Genomic DNA, 20,677 nt, shown 5'->3' with positions numbered 1-20,677 from the left:
AATAGGTGACAGGATGAATGACAGACAGGATTGTCAACAGAGGTATGGCAACATTCAGAAGCATAAGTAAGAAGATAACAAGAACCATGGATGTCTATGATCAGGTTAGCAGAACCCAGCCAAGAGTTGGAATCAAAGTTGGGTTCCAGTGTGACTCTGAGGGAAAGATCATGGCTTTGCTTTTAGAGAATCTTATATGACCCTGAGCAAGTTCTTAATCTATGTGAGCCTTATTTTCCTATCTATAAAATAGGGCTTATAATACCTATTATTATTGCAAGATTGTTATAAGGAGTACAATATGTAATGCACTATGTGGAACATGGTGGGTGCTTAATAAATGGTGACTCCTTATAGTATCATAAATGAAGGGCTGATAATATAAGCAGGACCTCATTCCTAGAGGACCTGTCAAAGCATAAATATAGGCACTAGGTGAACAAGGTGAAGATTTAGTTCTTAAAATTTAGACCCAAGGTAAGATTCCATTTAACAGCATGGAGGCAAAGATCCAGAAGTCACCTAAATATCGTATGAGAACTCGTGTTTTTATTTGAAGCATCTGATGACACTGATATAAAATGAACATATTTCACAGGTTGTGAAGTTCTTTTATACAATGGAGATCATATATTAACAACCTGTTCCAGTTCCCCTGACTCAGTAACAAATTACTCCAAAATTTAGAGGGTTAGGCCAATGACATTTGCTTATGAATCTTCAATTTGGGGCAAGACTTGGGAGGGTAGCCTGTTCATGTACCAGTTGGAGTCAGCTAGGGTGATTGGAAGGCTAAGGGGTGGCTGTCCTCTGAGGTCTTGTTCATTCACATGATGCTGGCTGCCAACTGACAATGTCACAGGGGCTGTTGGCTGAGACAACTACTCTTCACATGCTTAGACCTGAACCTGAACTTCTTGGTTATATGATAGTTACAGGGGAAGTGCATGTGTTTATGGGTATGGGTGTGGGTGTGTGTGTGTGAGAAAGAGAGAGAGAGACAAGAGATGTTCAACTGTAGGAAACACAAAACCATATCCTTGATGGGGGAGTGTCAACATTACAATTTTAAAAGAGCATGTTGGATGGGATATAGTGATATAACAAACTTTGTAGGAAAAAATCTGCCACTCAGTGTTTGGGTTTTTGTTTCCAGACATGTATGAGAAAACTTTAAATTAAAAATTAAGTTTATTTAGAACAGTAGATCTAAATGAAAATTCATGATTCACAGAGTGATATGAAATGCACTTTTTGCAGCTGCACATGCTAAATTAGGGGGCAATCTTAAAATAATTAGTAACTTTGAAGTAAATTCTCATGCTTGCTTCCTCGGTAGGTTTATGTCTTCTGGTTTTTATGTGGTCAGTGATATTACAGTCTCCTTTGGTGAGTGATAAATTTCAACAAATATTTGTATAAGTTGTACACTCATCATCAACTTTCTTGACACACTAAAAACTCAACAACTGGTATTTCATGAAACATGAATTTTTGCTTTGAGCTGTCAACAAAAGAGTTTATTGCAGAGTGGGGGAATGGGTGAAATAGGTGATGAGCGTTAAGAAGTGCTTTTTCTATGATGAGCACCAGGTGTTGTGTGGAAGTATTGAATCGCTATATTGCACACCTGAAACTGATACTGTACTGTATGTTAACTAGCTGGAATTTAGATAGAAAAGAGGCAAAAAAAAATACAATAAATAAAAAAAGTGTTTATTGCAGAATTAACAGATAAACCCCAAGGAATAAAATAAACCAGTGTATACATACATACAATAGAATATTATTCAACTTTATAAAGGAAGAAAATTCTGACACCTTCTACACAGATGAATCTTGCAGACGTTATACTAACTGAAAAAAAGCCAATCACAAAAGGACAAATACTGTATGATTCCATTTAAATAAGTTGCCGAGAATAGTCAAATTCATAGAGGCAGAAAGTAGAATGGTGGCTGCCAGGGGCTAGGGGGAAAGAGGGATGAAAAGTTAGTGTTTGGGGACCAGATGGACCTCATAGATATATAAGAACATTCTACTCTAAAACAACAGAATACTCATTCTTCTCAAGTACACATGGAACCTTCTCCAGAATAGACCACATACTGGGTCACAAATCAGGGCTCAAATAATTCAGAGATTATTCCCTGCATATTCTCAGATCACAATGCTTTGAAACTGGAGCTCAATCACAAGGAAAAGTTCAGAAGGAACTCAAACACCTGGAAGCTAAAGACCACCTTGCTTAAGAATGCTTGGATCAACCAGGAGATCAAAGAAGAACTTAAACAGTTCATGGAAACCAATGAGAATGAAGACACTTCGGTCCAAAACCTATGGGATACAGCAAAGGCAGTCCTAAGGGGGAAATACATAGCCATCCAAGCCTCCCTCAAAAAAAATTGAAAAATCCAGAATACACCAGCTGTCTCTGCACCTTAAAGAACTGGAAAATCAACAACAAATTAAACTGAATCCACATACAAGAAGCGAAATAATCAAGATTAGAGAAGAGATCAGTGAGATAGAAACCAGAGATACAGTAGAATGTATCAATGAAACTAGAAGCTGGTTTTTTGAAAGAATCAATAAGATCGACAAGCCATTGGCCACACTAATCCAAAAGAAAAGAGAGAAAGCTCAAATTAATAAAATTATGAATGAAAAGGGAGAAATCACAACTAACACAAAGGAAATAGAAACAACCATCAGAAGTTATTATCAACAGTTATATGCCAATAAGTTAAGCAACCTAGATGAAATGGATGCATTCCTGGGAAACTATAAACTCCCAAAATTGAACCAGGAAGAAATTGACAACCTGAATAGATTGATATCTAGTAACGAGATTGAAGCAGTGATCAAAAACCTCCCAAAAAACAAGAGCCCAGGACCTGACGGATTCCCTGGAGAATTCTACCAGATTTTCAAAGAAGAAATAACACCTATTCTCCTAAAGCTCTTTCAAAAAATTGAAGCAGAAAGAAAACTTCCAGACTCTTTTTATGAAGCCAGCATTATCCTGATCCCCAAACCAGGCAAAGACCCCACCAAAGAGAATTTCAGACCAATATCACTGATGAATATGAATGCTAAGATTCTCAACAAGATCCTAGCAAATAGGATCGAACAGCACATTAAAAAGATTATCCACCATGACCAGGTGGGATTCATCCCTGGGTTACAAGGATGGTTCAACATTCATAAATCAATCAATGTGATAGAACAAATCAATAAGAGAAGAGAGAAGAACCACATATTCCTCTCAATTGATGCAGAAAAAGCATTTGACAAAATCCGGCATCTGTTCCTGATTAAAACACTTCAAAGTATAGGGATAGAGGGAACGTTCCCCAACTTCATAAAATCTATCTATGAAAAAGCCACAGCAAATATCATCCTCAATGGGAAAAAGCTCGCAGCCTTCCTGTTGAGATCAGGAACACGACAAGGATGCCCACTCTCACCACTCTTGTTCAACACAGTATTAGAAGTCCTAGCAACAGTAATCAGACAACAAAGAGAAATAAAAGGTATCCAAATTGGCAATGAAGAAGTCAAACTCTCTCTCTTCACAGATGGCATGATACTTTATGTGGAAAACCCAAAAGACTCCACCCCCAAACTACTAGAACTCATACAGCAATTCAATAACGTGGCAGGATACAAAGTCAATGTACAGAAATCAGTGGCTTTCTTATACACTAACAATGAAAATACAGAAAGGGAAATTAGAGAATCGATTCCATTTACTATAGCACCAAGAACCATAAGATACCTGGGAATAAACCTAACCAAAGAGGTAAAGGATCTGTACTCGAGGAACTACAGAACACTCATGAAAGAAATTGAAGAAGACAAAAAAGATGGAAGACCATTCCATGCTCTTGGATCAGAAGAATAAACATTGTTAAAATGTTTATATACTGCCTAGAGCAATCTATATTTTTAATGCCATTCCGATCAAAATTCCACCGGTATTTTTCAAAGAGCTGGAGCAAATGATCCTAAAATCTGTATGGAATCAGAAGAGAGCCCGAATTGCTAAGGAAATGTTGAAAAAGAAAAACAAAACTGGGGGCATCACCTTTCCTGATTTCAAGCTTTACTACAAAGCTGTGATCACCAAGACAGCATGGTACTGGCATAAAAACAGACACATAGACCAGTGGAACAGAGTAGAGAGCCCAAATATGGACCCTCAACTCTATGGTCAAATAATCTTCAACAAAGCAGGAAAAAATATACAGTGGAAAAAAGACAGTCTCTTCAATAAATGGTGCTGGGAAAATTGGACAGCTATATGTAGAAGAATGAAACTCGACCATTCTCTTACACTGTACACAAAGATAAACTCAAAATGGATAAAAGACCTCAATGTGAAACCGGAATCCATCAGAATCCTAGAGGAGAACATAGGCAGTAACCTCTTCGATATCAACCACAGCAACTTCTTTCAAGATATGTCTCCAAAGGCAAAGGAAACAAAAGCAAAAATGAACTTTTGGGACTTCATCAAGATCAAAAGCTTCTGCACAGCAAAGGAAACAGTGAACAAAACAAAGAGGCAACCCACGGAATGCAAGAAGATATTCACAAATGACAGTACAGACCAAAGGTTGATATCCAGGATCTATAAAGAACTTCTCAAACTCAACACACACAAAACAGATAATCATTTTTAAAAATGGGCAGAAGACATGAACAGACACTTCTCCAATGAAGACATACAAATGGCTATCAGACACATGAAAAAATGTTCATCATCACTAGCCATCAGGGATATTCAAATTAAAACCACATTGAGATATCACCTTACACCAGTTAGAATGGCCAAAATTAGCAAGACAGGAAACAACGTGTGTTGGAGAGGATGTGGAGAAAGGGGAACCCTCTTACACTGTTGGTGGGAATGCAAGTTGGTGCAGCCTCTTTGGAGAACAGTGTGGAGATTCCTCAAGAAATTAAAAATAGAGCTTCCCTATGACCCTGCAATTTCACTACAGGGTATTTACCCCAAAGATACAGATGTAGTGAAAAGAAGGGCCATCTCTACCCCAATGTTTATAGCAGCAATGGCCACGGTCACCAAACTGTGGAAAGAACCAAGATGCCCTTCAATGGACTAATGGATAAGGAAGATGTGGTCCATATACACTATGGAGTATTATGCCTTCATCAGAAAGGATGAATACCCAACTTTTGTAGCAACATGGATGGGACTGGAAGAGATTATGCTGAGTGAAATAAGTCAAGCAGAGAGAGTCAATTATCATATGGTTTCACTTATTTGCGGAGCATAACAAATAACATGGGGAACATGGGGAGATGAAGAGGAGAAAGGAGTTGAGGGAAATTGGAAGGGGAGATAAACCATGAGAGACTATGGACTCTGAAAAACAATCTGAGGGTTTTGAAGGGCCAAGGGGTGGGAGGTTGGGGTAGCCAGGTGGTGGGTATTATGGAGGGCACATATTGCATGGAGCACAGGGTGTGGTGCATAAACAATGAATTCTGTTACACTGAAAAGAAATAAATTTTTAAAAAAAGAAAGAAAAGTTAGTGTTTTACTGCTATAGAGTTTCAGTTTAGAAAAACGAAAAAGTTCAAATGGATGGTGGAGATGTTTGCAGAACAATGTGAATGTACTCAGTGACACCAAGCTGCCCACTTAAAAATGGTTAAAATGGTAAAGTTATGCTACATATATTCTGCCAAAATAAAAAAAAAATCTAGAAAAACAAATAAATGAACAGATGTATATTTCACATACTACATGACTAACCATTCTTAAATTAATATTCAGAATATTCTACATGCTCAATGGAAGGACAGCTGTGTCTCCATATATTGTACGTATTTCATTATTATACATAATCTATCATTTTCCAACTTCCCCACTGACCCCACCAATGGTGGACTGATAGCTTCATGCAAATGGTTCATGTGAGCAGCCAGCTGGCACACCAAATTGCTGGTCAGAGCCAGTGGAAGCAACAAATATTTCTCCCATCAAACTGGAAAGAGATAGCTACTTCTAGAATCCAGGTACACTCTGTTTTACTAGTATGTATGTTCACCCTGCATTACTGCACTTAAAAAGGAGGTTTTGGTTACTCTGCATCAAGATTATCACATCAAGCAGTTATCACTGCTCAGCATCTTTCAAATTTAGCTCATATTAAAGGTCAAAATTCTGTTCTTTACATATGCAGTTACCTACTCCTAAAGAAGACCATGAGAGATGTGAGAGATACTCCATGGAGATCGTACCAAACCTACTCAGATTATTTGAATGCAGCTATTAATAATAATACTATCTCTAAGAAAGAAAACATATAGGAAAAATATCAAGTGGAAGAGGGGTATCTAGACAATAGCAAAAAAAAAAAAAAAGAAAAAGAAAAGAAAAGAAAAGAAAGAAAGAAAGAAAGAAAGAAAGAAAGAAAGAAAGAAAGAAAGAAAGAAAAGGACTACCCCAAGTGTAACAAGATTTATGGTTACCTTAAAATAGAGATAATAACTAAACATACCTCATTGAGAGAGTCATTATAAGAATTAAATGAGATAATGTTGTGAAAGCATTTTGTGTGATCTAAAGTGTTATATAAAAAGCTTTCTATATATTGATCTTATATGCATTCTGTGCCACTGATTACTTCAAGAAGAATGCTACTATCATTTTGTAAATTTCCATAAAGTATCTTGCTGTGATTTTAATAGTCATTGCATTAAATCTATATATTAACCTAAAGTGTATTGTCATATTCACTGTTTTTAGCCTTCTAAATAAATAGTATAGTATAGCTCCCTAATAACTCAAGTTTGCCTTTATTGTCCTCATTAGACTTTTATAGATTCTTCAAATAAATCTCTTTGTCCTGGATTATATTAATAGCTAAGAATTTTATGTCCTGTTGCTATTTTAACAGAATCTACATTTTCATTGCATTTTCCAGCCTTGCATCAGTGGAGTATATAAAGATGTTTTTGTCTGTGTGGTGAATTAATCTTGCATTCTTTTCTCACGTGTTCACCTTCTTTAATCTTGTTTGCCTCCCACAGCTCCAGTTCTGATGTCTCTACCCCAAGTCCCATTTCCCTGAGCACCAAACACATCTATACAACTCCCTGCTGCTCATATATCCCCCAGGCATCTCAAACTTAACATAACCAGAAGAAATTTCATCTTCCTCCCAAAACTACCTCTCCTTTGATATTCTTAAATTTCAGTGAACCACAGATCCTGTTGCACAAGATAAAACTTCCAAGTTAGCCTTGACCCTGTCTCCTCTTTCGCCCATACAGCTCATCACACACCCAAGTCATATTCGATCTACATCCCTCTTAACTGACATCCAGTGTCTTCTTTCTCTCCAAGTTCAGGTCTGGAAACAGAGTTGGATTTTCGTTGTAACTATTCTCCCTCCTTCCATTTTTGTCTGACTCTTTCCTTCCACTTAACCCCTCCGAACCCTTGCACACACTCAAGTTGTTCTTCATATTACAGTCAAGGGACTTTTCTGAAACCAAACTGCTCCTATGCTTAGAATCCTTCAAAAGCTACCTATCATGTTTAGGAGGAAATGAAAAATTGTTCCTCCTAGAGGGATGCATGAGACTGGGGGGCTTGTTGCCAGCCTGTATCTATATCTTCAGGTCTCAACACTGAACCACCTGCCCATCCCACTACCCCTTTATTATAACCACACTGACTTACTTTTGCTACCCAAAGCAACCATCGTGTTCTCTGAACTTTGTGTGATTCCCGTTCCCTCCACTTGGAAACACTTTCAAATCCTTTAGGTCTCCTTTAAGAGAACACTTGTCTCCAGAAAGCTTTCTTTCACCCTCTTCTGGGTAAGACTCCAGAGTCCATTTGTTTCTCCCCAGGAGCAAAACTTGCATGTGCGGGAGGTAGGCATCCCTGAAGTGGGCTTATGCCAGAGAACACCACATGCTCCCTGCTCTTAGAGTCTTGATGCCCCAGAGGAAAAGCAGATCACAACTGGAATAAATCAGAGCTTGATACAGGGTAGTACATGAAACCTGCCATCCAAGTGGAAAATGCAACTTTCTCTTACGTTTGTTCAGCAGGCATGGTAAGAAGAGCGAAAATTTGTCACTGATATTATAGATCAATCTAGAAGACACCATCAGATCTAAGTAAGGTTGAGGACCCTCCCACTTCTTCCAGGGTCACTGATCAGGTAAACAGATGGTCAGTCAGTATAATAGAGAGTGAAGTAAGGATCAGAGGACATATTGCGACATACCCTCACTTACATGGGAAACCCATATTCATTGTTTGCCTTTAATTACATTTTAAGGAACAAGATATATCATTCTGGGATTATCACCACCAGATCAGGAATAGTTCAGAGGTAGTTTCATGAGTCCAAGAAGTAGTCTCCTGGATTCCATGGTGGTCTCCATGAAGGGTGGGAATAAAGGAAATTTTTTAAAAATGGGAGTGGAAGGTGTTTTTCATTTTACTTTTGCAGTGTTTCTATCTTTAAATATTATAAGTAATGCATCAACAAACTCCTGTTTTGAGGTTATTTCTTAGTTTTCCAGTAGAATCTAACACGACATAAGAGTAAAAAGCACTAACATATTACATTCAACGGACAATTTTCCCACCCTTTGCCGCAGACACCTGCCAGAACCAAGTCAGGTTTGTTGGGAACAGCAGCACGTTTCATTCATGCTGGCATATGTGCTCACTCCAGACTGCATTCTAACTTTAAGTCTGGGCTAGTTTCAAGAGTATTTCTTGCACGCAGCTACATGTATGATTCTGATTTGTCATTGCTGTTGCTTTTGTTTAAACTAGGAATCAACCCTTCTTTTTCTATCATGGATCCATCCCAGTAAACTTATGTAATATTCTCTATATTACTCTAGAAACTTCACTATTTTTCTTTGTTTCCTTCTTTTATTTTACTTGGATAGAATGTAAAGACATGTTAAATTCTTTGTTTTGTTTTAAAAAAACAAGTTGGAATATAATCTTTTTCTAACCTTATCTCATTATTTTTATTCAATAATTAAGTTAGCACCTAGGAGAGAGAAAGTGGCAGATGTTTTATTAGGAGTTATGATGTTCTTATCTTCACTACAACATCATAAATACTGACTCAACAAATATTTATTGAGTATCTAGTATGTGCTGGGTTTGGAAGTGCAGTGGTATATCAGCTTACTTTTGGTATATACACATTCACCCCAAAATTTTGTGGCTTCAAGCAACTATAGACTATTTCTCCCAATTCTGGGTGAAAGCAGGTGATCCTAGTCTGAGCCAGCTGGGAAGATCTCCTCTGGGCTTGCTAGCAGCTCGACTGGTAGGTAGTTAATCTAACATGACCTCACTCATGTGTCCAGCAGTTGGAAGGTGTTAACTGAGGTGTCTACATTCCTCTCCAGGTGGCCTCACATCCTTCAGAGGCTACCTCACTCTCATCCACATGGCATTCTCAGGGTTCCAGGGACAGCAAGAGAGCATAAGCCCCAACACATAGGTGCCTTTAACACCTCTGCCTCCATCATGCGTGTCTACCAAAATCCTATTAGCCAGACCAAATCACATGAGCAGCCTAGACTGAGAGCATGAAGAAGCAGATTCTCCCTGGGAGCAGTGGCAAAGTCACAGCGTAAGAGAGAGGATGCAAGGAAGGAAGAGCACCTGCTCTTCTTGCAGTCTGCCATAGTCCACCTTAGCCACAAACCAGTCACATTCCTCCTACAAGCAAAGTACGCCACGCCCATCCTAGCACATCCCAAAGTCCCATTCAGTTATGGCAGTAGGTTTGAAATCCAGGATCTCGTGCATAAACCAGGCCCACATGTAGCTCCTCTTGATGCAGAAGCTGATGAACTTCCAAGACAAGTTGTCTGTCCTCACACACCCAAATATACAATAGTAAGACAAGGACAGAGTAACCTCAATTAGCACTCCCATTCCAAAAGGGAAAGAATGCAGAGTACCTAGAAGTCACCAGTCCAGAACAATTTTGAAACACAGCTAGGTACATGTTGCCAGGATCCCCTCCTCCAGGAATAGAAACTGTTTCCTGCTAAGGGCTCAGTTTTCCTCCCTTGAAATAGCTCCCCAGACCATTTTTGTGATTCTCCCTGAGAGTGGCTTTCTAGTTCATTGTCCTTTAAGGTTGTGTCTTTACCCTCCGGATTCTTGGCAACGCCTTCTAAGACATACTTCTTTTTTTAATTTTCATAGTCCATGAGAGAAGCCACCTGCTGTTGGAAGAACAAATCTCTGTAGGTCTTTTGCATCCTGTACATCTTGCAAGTAGACACGCTGACTGCCTTTGTTCTGGAGTATCTTTTTTCAAAGATGTTTATATAGTGAACAACCTTGGAATGTAGATGGTGCCTCCCTCTGCAATAAAGGGCAGGTTAGCTTATAGCCCCGCAAGATGGAGATAAGGTCTCCCTCTGGTATAAGTGGGCCAGTGTACCTACGGCCCAACACGAAGGAATCAGGTTTCAAATCAAAAAAGAATCAAAACAAATCAAATCAAAAGAAACAAATCAAAAGAAGGAATCAAACTTCTGAGTTTCCCCTCCTGTAATGTAATGGCATGTAATGCATGGCACGTACAGTTGTCATCTGACTCTCTTCATATCACCCTGTGGGAATTGGGGTTCAGAGAACTAACACAAATATGCTCATGCTCATACTGGCTTACTATGCCATGAGTAATAAACTATCCTTTATCTCTGACCCAGGAGGTTTGTGACTTTTGCCAGCACCCACAAAACTGTGACAAGCTAACTCATTAGTTTCCAAGTAGGCTAGAATCTCAGCCCTCCCACAGTTCTTGACATCTGCATTCTACATTTAATTTGAGTGATTTTTCTCTCTTTTTAGTACAAATTGGCAGTTCTTTATGCAGTACAACTCTTTGAAGACCTTTGTGGGCTTTCTATGTGTTAGATTATGACCCACTCTCATTAATAAAAGCTATATCCACATTTCTTTTCAAGATAGGTCTCCTCTACTTGGGCAGCATGTTAGGTTACTATGCCTGGAAACACTTAGAACCCCTGTTGTCCAGCCAAGATGACGTCATAGGCATTGCCTTAAATCTTCCAGAAGTTTAAGCCAAGAACCTGATAGCCACATCTTGGATTTGAGCTTTAGCCCTAGAACTCCTCTCACTCTGAGCATCTTTTACTGGCTGGAGTCTATGGGTGGGAAACTGTCCTGGGCCCTCCATTCCCCTCTAAATTCTGTTTGCAAAGTAAAGAGTTTCTTCTTCAGTTCATCTTTTTCTTGCAACATTTTATTATAGACATGAGGAAGTACCCTGATACTTTCAGGGTTCTGCCTAAAAATCTACTAGCCAGATCTACAACTTTGTTAGCTACATTTTCTATCTTCTAAGTTACCACATGCAATATAATTTTTGCCAATTATCTGCTACTATGTAATACCTGTTGCCATGTTTCTGGTCTCCAAAAACAATTTTCATCATTTTTCCAGCCTTTGCCAATAGTCTCCTTGCCACTTTTCCAGATCCACCCACCACCCAGACCTAAAGCTAATGGCATATGTTTTGAGTTTTTGCTTCAATAACACTTCACTTCAGGGTATAGATTTTTCTGTTAGACTTTTTGGCTTTATCAGTTATCTTCTGATAACTGTTGAACAACCCCTCAAAAGTTAGTAATTTTATTTTCTAATGATTCTAATAGATCATCAGTTTGGTCTGGACTTTGCCAATCAAGTTTTCTTCTGGTCTTTTCTAGGATCCCTCATGAAGCTGTCACCTGTGGCAGTTTGTCTGGGGCTAGATGGGTTTAGGATCACTGGACATACATGTCTGCTGGTTAGTGCTAGCTGTGAGTTTCACATTCTCTTTCAACCTAAAGCCTGGCTCAGGCTCCACAAGATAGAAACAGGGCTACAAGAGGGCAAAAGTCAAAGTGCAAAGCTTCTTACAGCCTAGACACCTCAGTGGCTCTTCTACCACATTCTATGATCAAAGCAAATCAGAAAGTAAGCCTAGAAATAAACCCCACTTTTTGTTGGGAAGAGTAGATGTAGTGGATTAATGAAGCACTGTCCTGATACCAGTTACAAGATCAAGATTCACAGTTGAGTCCCTCCCCAGGAATTACCCTCTGACAAAAGAGTACCCCTAACACCAGATTACACCCTCTCCCCAGGGGCCACTCCAATCTAGTGACTTAGAATCTTACCTCAAAGAAAGACAACTCTGAGGTTTCTTTCATTCTGTTTTCCCATGAAATGGACCAAGGCCACTCTTGCAACTACATTGTTCTGTCCAATCCTGCTTCTCCCAGTGCCCTCACGGATAGTCCCACGAGCATTCCCCAATAAACCACATACATGTAAATCTTCATCTCAGAGTTGGTTTCTTAGAAAACCCAACCTAAGTACAATTTAATAATATATAAGAAATATATATCTGGCAATTCAGATTACCAAAATACATTTGTAAGATATAGTTGGTCTCCATCCACAGTTCTCAAAACACTTCAGAATCATAAAGATGAAATAGGCATCTTGTTATTAATGAAGGGGAGTTTTGGATCCCACTTAAAGACAGGGGCTGGTTGCAATGAGAATGAACCATGTGATTAGAGAGTTAGGAACTTTCAATTCCACCCTCTGGCCTCCAGGGAGGGGAGAGGGGCTAGAGGTTGAATCAATAGCCTGAGTTCTTCTGTGCCACTCTACCAAGTTAATCAAACCTAAAGAGTAGATCACTGAAACCTCCAATCTATAGATGCTGTGTCTGAAGTGCAGTAACAGCTTGCACTGTTGGGCTTGGCAACTGGCAACTGGGATGTGGGGCAGTCTTGTAAGACTGAACCCTTAGCCTATGGAATCTGACATTATCTCTCGATAGTTAGTGTTAGAATTAAGGATTATTAGACACCAACCTGGTATCCAAAATTACTTGGTGTTAGCAGTGGAGGGAGGGCACCTCCCCTAATATTGGAATTGGGAAACTTAAAAGACTAAAGATACTAGAGATATTAGCAAAGTCACATTGTGACCTACCATAGTTGCAAAGTAAACCACCCCAAAACAATGGCTTCAAGCAACAAACATTTATTACTTCCTATGAGTCTATGAATTGACTGGGCAGCTAAATGACCTAGGATGACCTTATTCAGTTGGACAGTTTGTAATCTGCACATTGAATTGCCTCAATTCTTCACCTGCCTCTTACCCTCCAGCAGGCTAGCTCAGGCTTGTTCATGTTGCAGATGGTCATAGATTGAAAATATGGCCACAAATTCTTTCTCTCCCTGCATTCATCCCCTTGAAATGGGATGTTACAGATTCTGTTGACCACAGATGCATGAACCAGCTCAGTAGAGATCAGCTAAGACAACCCAGATCTGAAGAACTGACCCACACAATCACAAGAAATAGTAAGTGTTTATTGCTTCAAGTCTCTGAATTTTGAGATGGCTTGGTTTATAGCAAAAGCTGCACATCTTAATGTAATATGCAAGGTAATAGGCAATGATAAATAAAACAGACCTTCCATCACATTGACCAAGAATAATTTTATTAACAAAAATGTAGAATATATCAAATCACCCCCAAAGCAAACATATATCTATAAAAATTAAACTATTCAATTAATAATGGTTATATTTTCCTCATATCTTCCACTAATACTTAATTCCTATCTATTCTCTCATAAAGCAGAAATAGAAGTTTTGGGGAAAAATTGATGAGGGAGGGAAGGGGGTGTTGAATTGAGGAAGTTATGTTCAACATTTTGGGGGGGCACTATGGGAAAATATTGAAATCATTTTATTTTATTGGTAGGATACCAATATTTTACAGAAGGGCATTTGAAAATGACAGGTCTAATTTACCTATTGATTTTATTTTATAACATTGATCTTACCCTTTGGGGATGTTCTAGTCTACTTATCTCTTATTAGTGTCTTTCATCTACTTTCAAATCCATAAAATCCCTTGTAATGATCTTGCCAACTGTGAAACTTTGTTGATAATCCACATGGGCTTCTCTAGCCCTTGAAATCACCTACTTCTATTTTAAGAGCATAAAGTTGACTTCATGAGACATTATAACTGTGGTGATAACTCTATTTCTCTTCATTTGCATTTCATTTTTCCCTCAAGCCCCTCTTTTCTCTGAAGCTGAGGGTCAATAAAATCATTCTTATTTTAACATGTTTAGAAGTTATTTCTGTTTTCTTTTTAACAACTTAGAAGTTCCCTTTAAAGTTTTAAATATTGTGACAAGGATGTATAGGCTGAGTGGAATGCTGGGCCTCGTATGAGATTAGGTGTTTTCCATGCATTTAATCAACAAGTGTTTATTGAGCATCTATGACATGAAAGGCATTCAGCTAGACACTGTGGGAGTTACCAAGATGCCCTACAGATCCCTGACCATACAACTCCACACTTACTCTACCGTTCTTATTCTTCTCTTTCTTCTCATACTCTGATTATTTACAAATTCTATCTCTTGTGCAAATTTACTCTATATTAGTTCTCTCTTAAAGACTTAGCTCTGATTGAACTTTGCTGAGTCATGACCTTGGACATCATCAATTCTTTGTGGGGAAGTGCCATTCTGCCATTTTCATAGATTTATTTTCTATTATCATTAAGTATAACTTGAATTTCAAATGTTAAGTATGCTATAACAGGATAGTAAAATGTTGACTATTCACTCGAATAGCTGAGCACTGAAGTTTGGAAAGGCTGTCCAGGCTTAAGTCCTAAAGAGAATACAGACTTTACTACTTTACCAAGCGGCAGGAATATGACTACAATCCTTTTCAGAAAAAAAAAAAAAAAAAAAAAAATTTTGTTTTAAATAATGAAGTGTATTCCTGCTCACACTACTACTCTCAAAGTTGGTTGACATTATAGCACTGTAATATCTGAGACTATGGAGTTCAAATTTAAGTTCTGTCCCTTCCGTTACATGATGCTGACTTTCTATCCTCAGTTCCTTTATCTATATAATGGGAGTGATAATGGAATCTAGCTAGCTTAGAGGGCTGTCATGGGGAGTAGGCTGTGTAAAGCATTTAACACTGTGCCAATGACGGAGTAAAGATTCAATAAATGGTAGTTATTATTATTATGTCTGCCCCAGTACTGGCCCTTAATAAATGAAAGTCATTTTATTTTTCACAAGTGCTTTTTTATAGGTTATGAATTTGGTTTCATCAACTATTCTCATATGTATTCATACCGCTGATCAAGAGGAAATCATGAATTGCTAAGCTTTGAGAATGTCAATGTGAAAAGAAGTCAAATAAATTTATGCCATCTCTATTGTGAGCAGTGACCAATGTTTGTGTTCAACTGAATTTGAACAGTACTCCAAACAAAAACATAAATACCCATTACTTAATAAATGCTGTTTTAGGAATCATTAGAAAAGTTTCTTCTTGAGAGTCTTATAATGAGATGGAAGAAAATTCCTGTATTTTTTATTTACCTACAGGTCTTTAGATAACAATCGGAAAAGAGCATGACTTTCAAAATTCACATAGAAAACAAAATGATGATAATGTTTAGTTTCTAGAAGTTTAGGCTCGAAAGCTTTAATACAATTTACAATTCTTTTCAAAAAACAACATCATTGTACACAGAGATAATATCCTTATAAAACTATAACAGTAAAATTAAATGGCCAATGTAAATTCCCAGAACAGCCGAAGTGAAAATGAAATGAAAATGAAATTAGTGTTACTGGTTTCTCATTCAGAGCAAAGCTGTTCAGTTTCTGAAATATTTGGAAGCTATAAGAAAGTTTTCCATACAAATGTTTCATCATTTAAATGTACAAAATGTATCCGACAAATCCTGAGAAGACAGAGAAGACAAAAGTGAGTTCACTGAGAGATAAAAACTCCCTCACAATCAAGTGGCTAATCCTGTGGTTTTTGTGGAGGTTTTGTGCCTGGGGAAGGGGTTTAACACCACATTTCTCTGAAATCCCTAAAGCAAGACTGAGGTAAGAAGGCATTGAGGCTTCCATATGTGATTCCAGGGACACATCCTCTCAGAGAGCAACACAGATGTAGATAAAAAACTTTATCCCCCAGCTGAGTTTGAAAAAGAAGACCTGATGTTTGAAGACACTAAGAAGATTAAAGCATTAGCATCTTTTTTTGTTGGTTTTTTTTTTTTTTTTTAAAGCTTCAAAACACTATCTTCCAGATGGTCCTTATTGAGAGTAGAAAGTTTGCTGGTTTTCAGTGTCTAAGCAATCCTTAGACTCCCAGGGTATGACCTCCTAGATCCTGACTTTTATTTTCATTTCCTGGGCAAAGGTCTTGTCTATGGCCCCCAGTGCCAAGGAAGGACATGGAGCCGCCTCAGAGAAATTTCACACCAAGTCCCCTGTTGTCAGGAGGAAGGAGTGCCGCACCTAGAGGGGTGTTAAAATGCAAGCAGTTGTCAGCAACTGTCAATGGGATTCAAGTGCAGCTACCACAAAGTTCAGGACGTGAAATATAAGCCCCACCACCACTCCCATCAGCTCATGCACTGTTGTCTTTGCCAGCTGTGTAGGCTAGAATGGAGAAGCAAGTGCAGGTTTATGCATGTCTGCAGAGGACAAGGTTCAGTGACCAAGCTGTCTATGTATTTGTGTTGAGACTCTTCCCCTAAGAGGTGAGAAAGAGGGTGATTTCACATAGAGCAAAGAACAACAAAAAAGGAAGGTTGGAGAGGCAGAAGGGGCTCTCATCAAAACTCCATTCCGTGAGGGGCTAATGTAAAACATGGTGATTGTCACTGATAACACTGTGCTGTAGAATAAAAAACAAAAACAAAAAAAAAATCACTCAGTTCTGCTGAAATACTGGCTCCTCAGAGCAAAATGCTGGTTCTCTGCTCTTTTGCCCTGCTTAATTTTTCTCTGAAGAACTTATACTCCCTAAAATTGTATTATGTAGTTATTTGTTTATTGATTTATTTGTTCATTGATTAACCTTCTATTGATCACCTACTCTGGCAGGCCTATTCTAGGCACTGAGATTACAGCACTAAACAAAACAGGCCAAGTTCTTGCTCTTATAGAACTTATATCTCATTCAGGAGCGAGGAGGAAGATTGACAATGAGCAAAAAAACAAGTAAATAGAAAATCTGTCAGATAGTTTTAAGTGCTCTAGAAAAAAAAGAATGCAGGAAAGAAAAAGAGGGAACAACAGCATGTAGGGCTGACAATTTAGACAGAATAGGTGGGGAAAGCCTCACTGAAAAGACAGTATCTGAGCACAGAGCTTCAAGAAGCGAGGGAGAGACACATGTGGCTGATGGACCAGGAGGGAAGAGTGTTCCTCCCTACACAAAGGAAACAAGTGCAAAGTCCCTGAGATGGGAATGTGCTTAACGTGTTTGAAGAGCACAAGAGGCCAGTGGTCAGGAAAGAGGAAGCAGCAAGAAAATGGTGAGTGATGAGATCACAGAGATACAGGACAAGCTCATACAGTGATGTTTTAAGGACTTTGCTGTTAACTTCTGAGTGCAATGGAAAATCACTGGTGTAGGGTTACAAGACAAAATATAGGACACCCAGGAAATTCGAACTTCAGGGGAGAAATAATTTTTTTTTTACATTAAGTATATCTCAAATAGATCATGGGACATACTAATATCTTGAAAGTATTTTATTGTTTACCTGAAATTGGAATTTTACCAGCCATCCTGCATTTTTCTTGACTAAATCTGACATAGTCTGATTTAAGTTTTAAACAGGATTGCTCTGGTTACAGAGGTGAGAATAGGCAACAGAGGCAAAAGGGGAAGCAAGGGGACTCTCTTAGGGTGCTATGGAATAATTTAAGATGATGAGCCTTTTTCCAATGCCAAAGGAATGAATCAACAAATGCACGAACAGATGGATGGTACTTTAGCATGACTAGAGTGTGGGACAAATTAAAGTGGGCAATTGAGAAATAATGCTGGAAATGTCTATTGGGACCAGATCAGAGGAAGCTTTCAGCGTCAAGCAAGATATCTCTATTTCATCTTTTAGGACATGGGAAGCCCACAGAATGGGTGAATGGGTGAATCATATCAGAACTGAGTTTTTAAGGATACTCTGCTACAATAGGGAGAAGAGAGGAAATACTAGAAAGAGACCAGTTATGAGACTGTTCTGCCTCTGGTTTAGAGATGCCAAGGGTGTGAAATAGGATGGAGCCTGCCAGACTGTTACTCATTAATTCTAGAAAGATGTTCTTTCTTACAAACTAACCCAATACCAAAAAAAATTAAATATTTCTGAGCTCCAAAATGTGTGAAAGGTCATACATACATACATCTCAAGAATTCATTGATCCAAGTAATGGGAAATCTTCCCCCCACATATACACACCCTTCCCTGGAGATACACGGATCTGTATGACCCAAATGTTTTTAAGTCTGCCCCACAAAAGCCAACATTCCTCCATAGATAAGTAATTAGACATGGAGAAACTGGGATAATTTATATGAAACCATTTGGTAATTTGTCCCTAATATCTGTTTCAAAACCTCCATTTGAGAAGGCAGTTCTGAATAATCCCAAGGTTGCTGGGGGCAGGGATGTGTCCACTTCCTAACAGCACCCTGACTGTGTTCAGGTCTCTTCCCCCAATCAGCCATGGTTGGTGGAGGGGACAGTTTCCATCCCTGCCCCAGGGGTGGGACTGACCAGTCTAAAGGTGATTCCAATCCCCTTGTGTGTGGTGAGTAAAGAGTGGAATGTGTCCCAGTTCTTACTAGCAAGTTACTAGGAAGTAGGAGACGGAGGATGCTTCTGGGAAGTTTCCTTCATTGTCAAACAGATCTGTAGGAAAAGCCACTCTCATTTCTGATCATGGACAGTGTAGGGTCTGGACGTGATGAGTCCGACTCAGAGGAAGGACGGTGGAATGGCAAGATGGAAAGAATCTGGTCCTTGACCACAAGGCTGAACCACTGACCCAACAGCCCTGAAGCCTGGTCTGCCTCCGGACTCCCTGCTGTGTGAGATACTAAATGCCCTCCTGGTTTATGCCACTGAGTCAGAAGTTCTAGACTTGTCACTACCTGTGTCTTCACTGCTAAACCCAGCATGGTATGCCAGGCTCAGAGCTGGATAGGTCTCAGACACTAACCATATCCCCCCAGACACAAGGGTTAGACCACACTGACTCGTGCACAACACCTAGGCCCACTGGCAGGGCATTTGCCATAGGAGAGAAGACATCCTTTTTTCCATATCTTGAAGGGGCTTGTGCTATAGAAACCCTCCTCCTCTCTTACTCTGCCCCAGAAGATGGGGAATGATCTATCAAATTAGTGAGGGGTTGATTGGCTCAGCATCTTCTCTCCCTCCTGGAAGCACTATCTCTGCCCCTCTACTGTGCCAGCAATGAGGTGGCTAAGTACAATTCAGAAGGGAAGTATAAGCCAGCCCATTTGGCCACAGCTTTAAGGCCACTTTTCAGCCTTACTGTATGAGTGACAATGTCATATTCTGACCCACATCTGTCTGTGTCTAGCATCCCTCTCTTCATTGGTTCTAAACTCAGGGAAGGAAGAAAGGGCTTTCGCTTCCACCCCCACCCCACACATAAACACACAGAGTGTTAGGGCAAAGACTAAGTTGCTGTGACCCCAAGGCCTGAGATGGAGGTGCTTTCTCTCATACCTAAGTGAGATGAGCACTCTAGATTGGCAGCAGATTCTACTTCACACAATCATTTTGTGGACCCAGGTTCTTCCGCCTTGTGTTCTGCCACTCGCTGTGTTAGTGTCACATGCATGATGAAAGCTGAGTCATCACCATATCCATATTCCAGTCCACAAGAAGAGAGAACACAGGATGAAGGAAAAAATGGCCCCATGTTGTAAGGCCATGACCCAGAGATGATGCATGTCACTTCTGCTTAATTCCAAACCCAGTCCTGTGGCTACGGCTGACTACAAACGCAAAGTGTATCTTTAGCGGCTCTATTCTGTAGACCTCTCATTTCTTTGGACGATCTACTCCAGGATGCACTGCCTTCCTCCACAGGACAGAATAATAAAATTCACTCAGCTACACAATACTGAACTATAATTGAATGTCATTGAAGATCATGGTTCTTCTTGGACAATGTGATTCCCAGGAAGCAGCTCCTTCATAATGATGCTTCTTCACCGTGCTTTTGAGGGGCTACTTATGCCCATTCTAAGAGGAGAAGGAGCTGAGCATTCTCCACTCAGCAGCCATGACTGGGAGCCCGGTCTTAGCCTTACCTGGTACATAGAGGCTTAACAGCTGGAGCAAGGAATGAATGAATGGGTGGCTGTGTTGGTGAGTGGATGGTTGGATGGATGGATGGATGGTATCAGTCCTCTTCACAGTTTAAGGCTCTCTCTCTTATGGGTTATGTCAGAAACTACATCTGTTCCAAAGCAGGCAGTTTATGGGCATAAACATTCTACGGTGTGGCCAGCAAGAAGCAGTACCTAAGTCAAGTAAGCATGGCTGAGAGTAAGCATTTTTTAAACTTTTGGTGTTTTCTTTTTTTTTTTTTTTTTTTTTTTTTTGGTGTTTTCTTTGTTGAGATGAGTCTTGCTATAAAGGTGACACTGGCCATGCTCCCTCCAAAATCTGAAAGTTAAAAATAAATAAATAAATAGATAAATA

Source organism: Mustela nivalis (assembly GCF_964662115.1).
Source record: "Mustela nivalis genome assembly, chromosome: 5".
In the NCBI taxonomy this organism is placed as follows: domain Eukaryota; kingdom Metazoa; phylum Chordata; class Mammalia; order Carnivora; family Mustelidae; genus Mustela; species Mustela nivalis.
The sequence above is the reverse complement of the archived record's forward strand: the minus strand, read 5'-3'. Positions refer to the sequence as shown.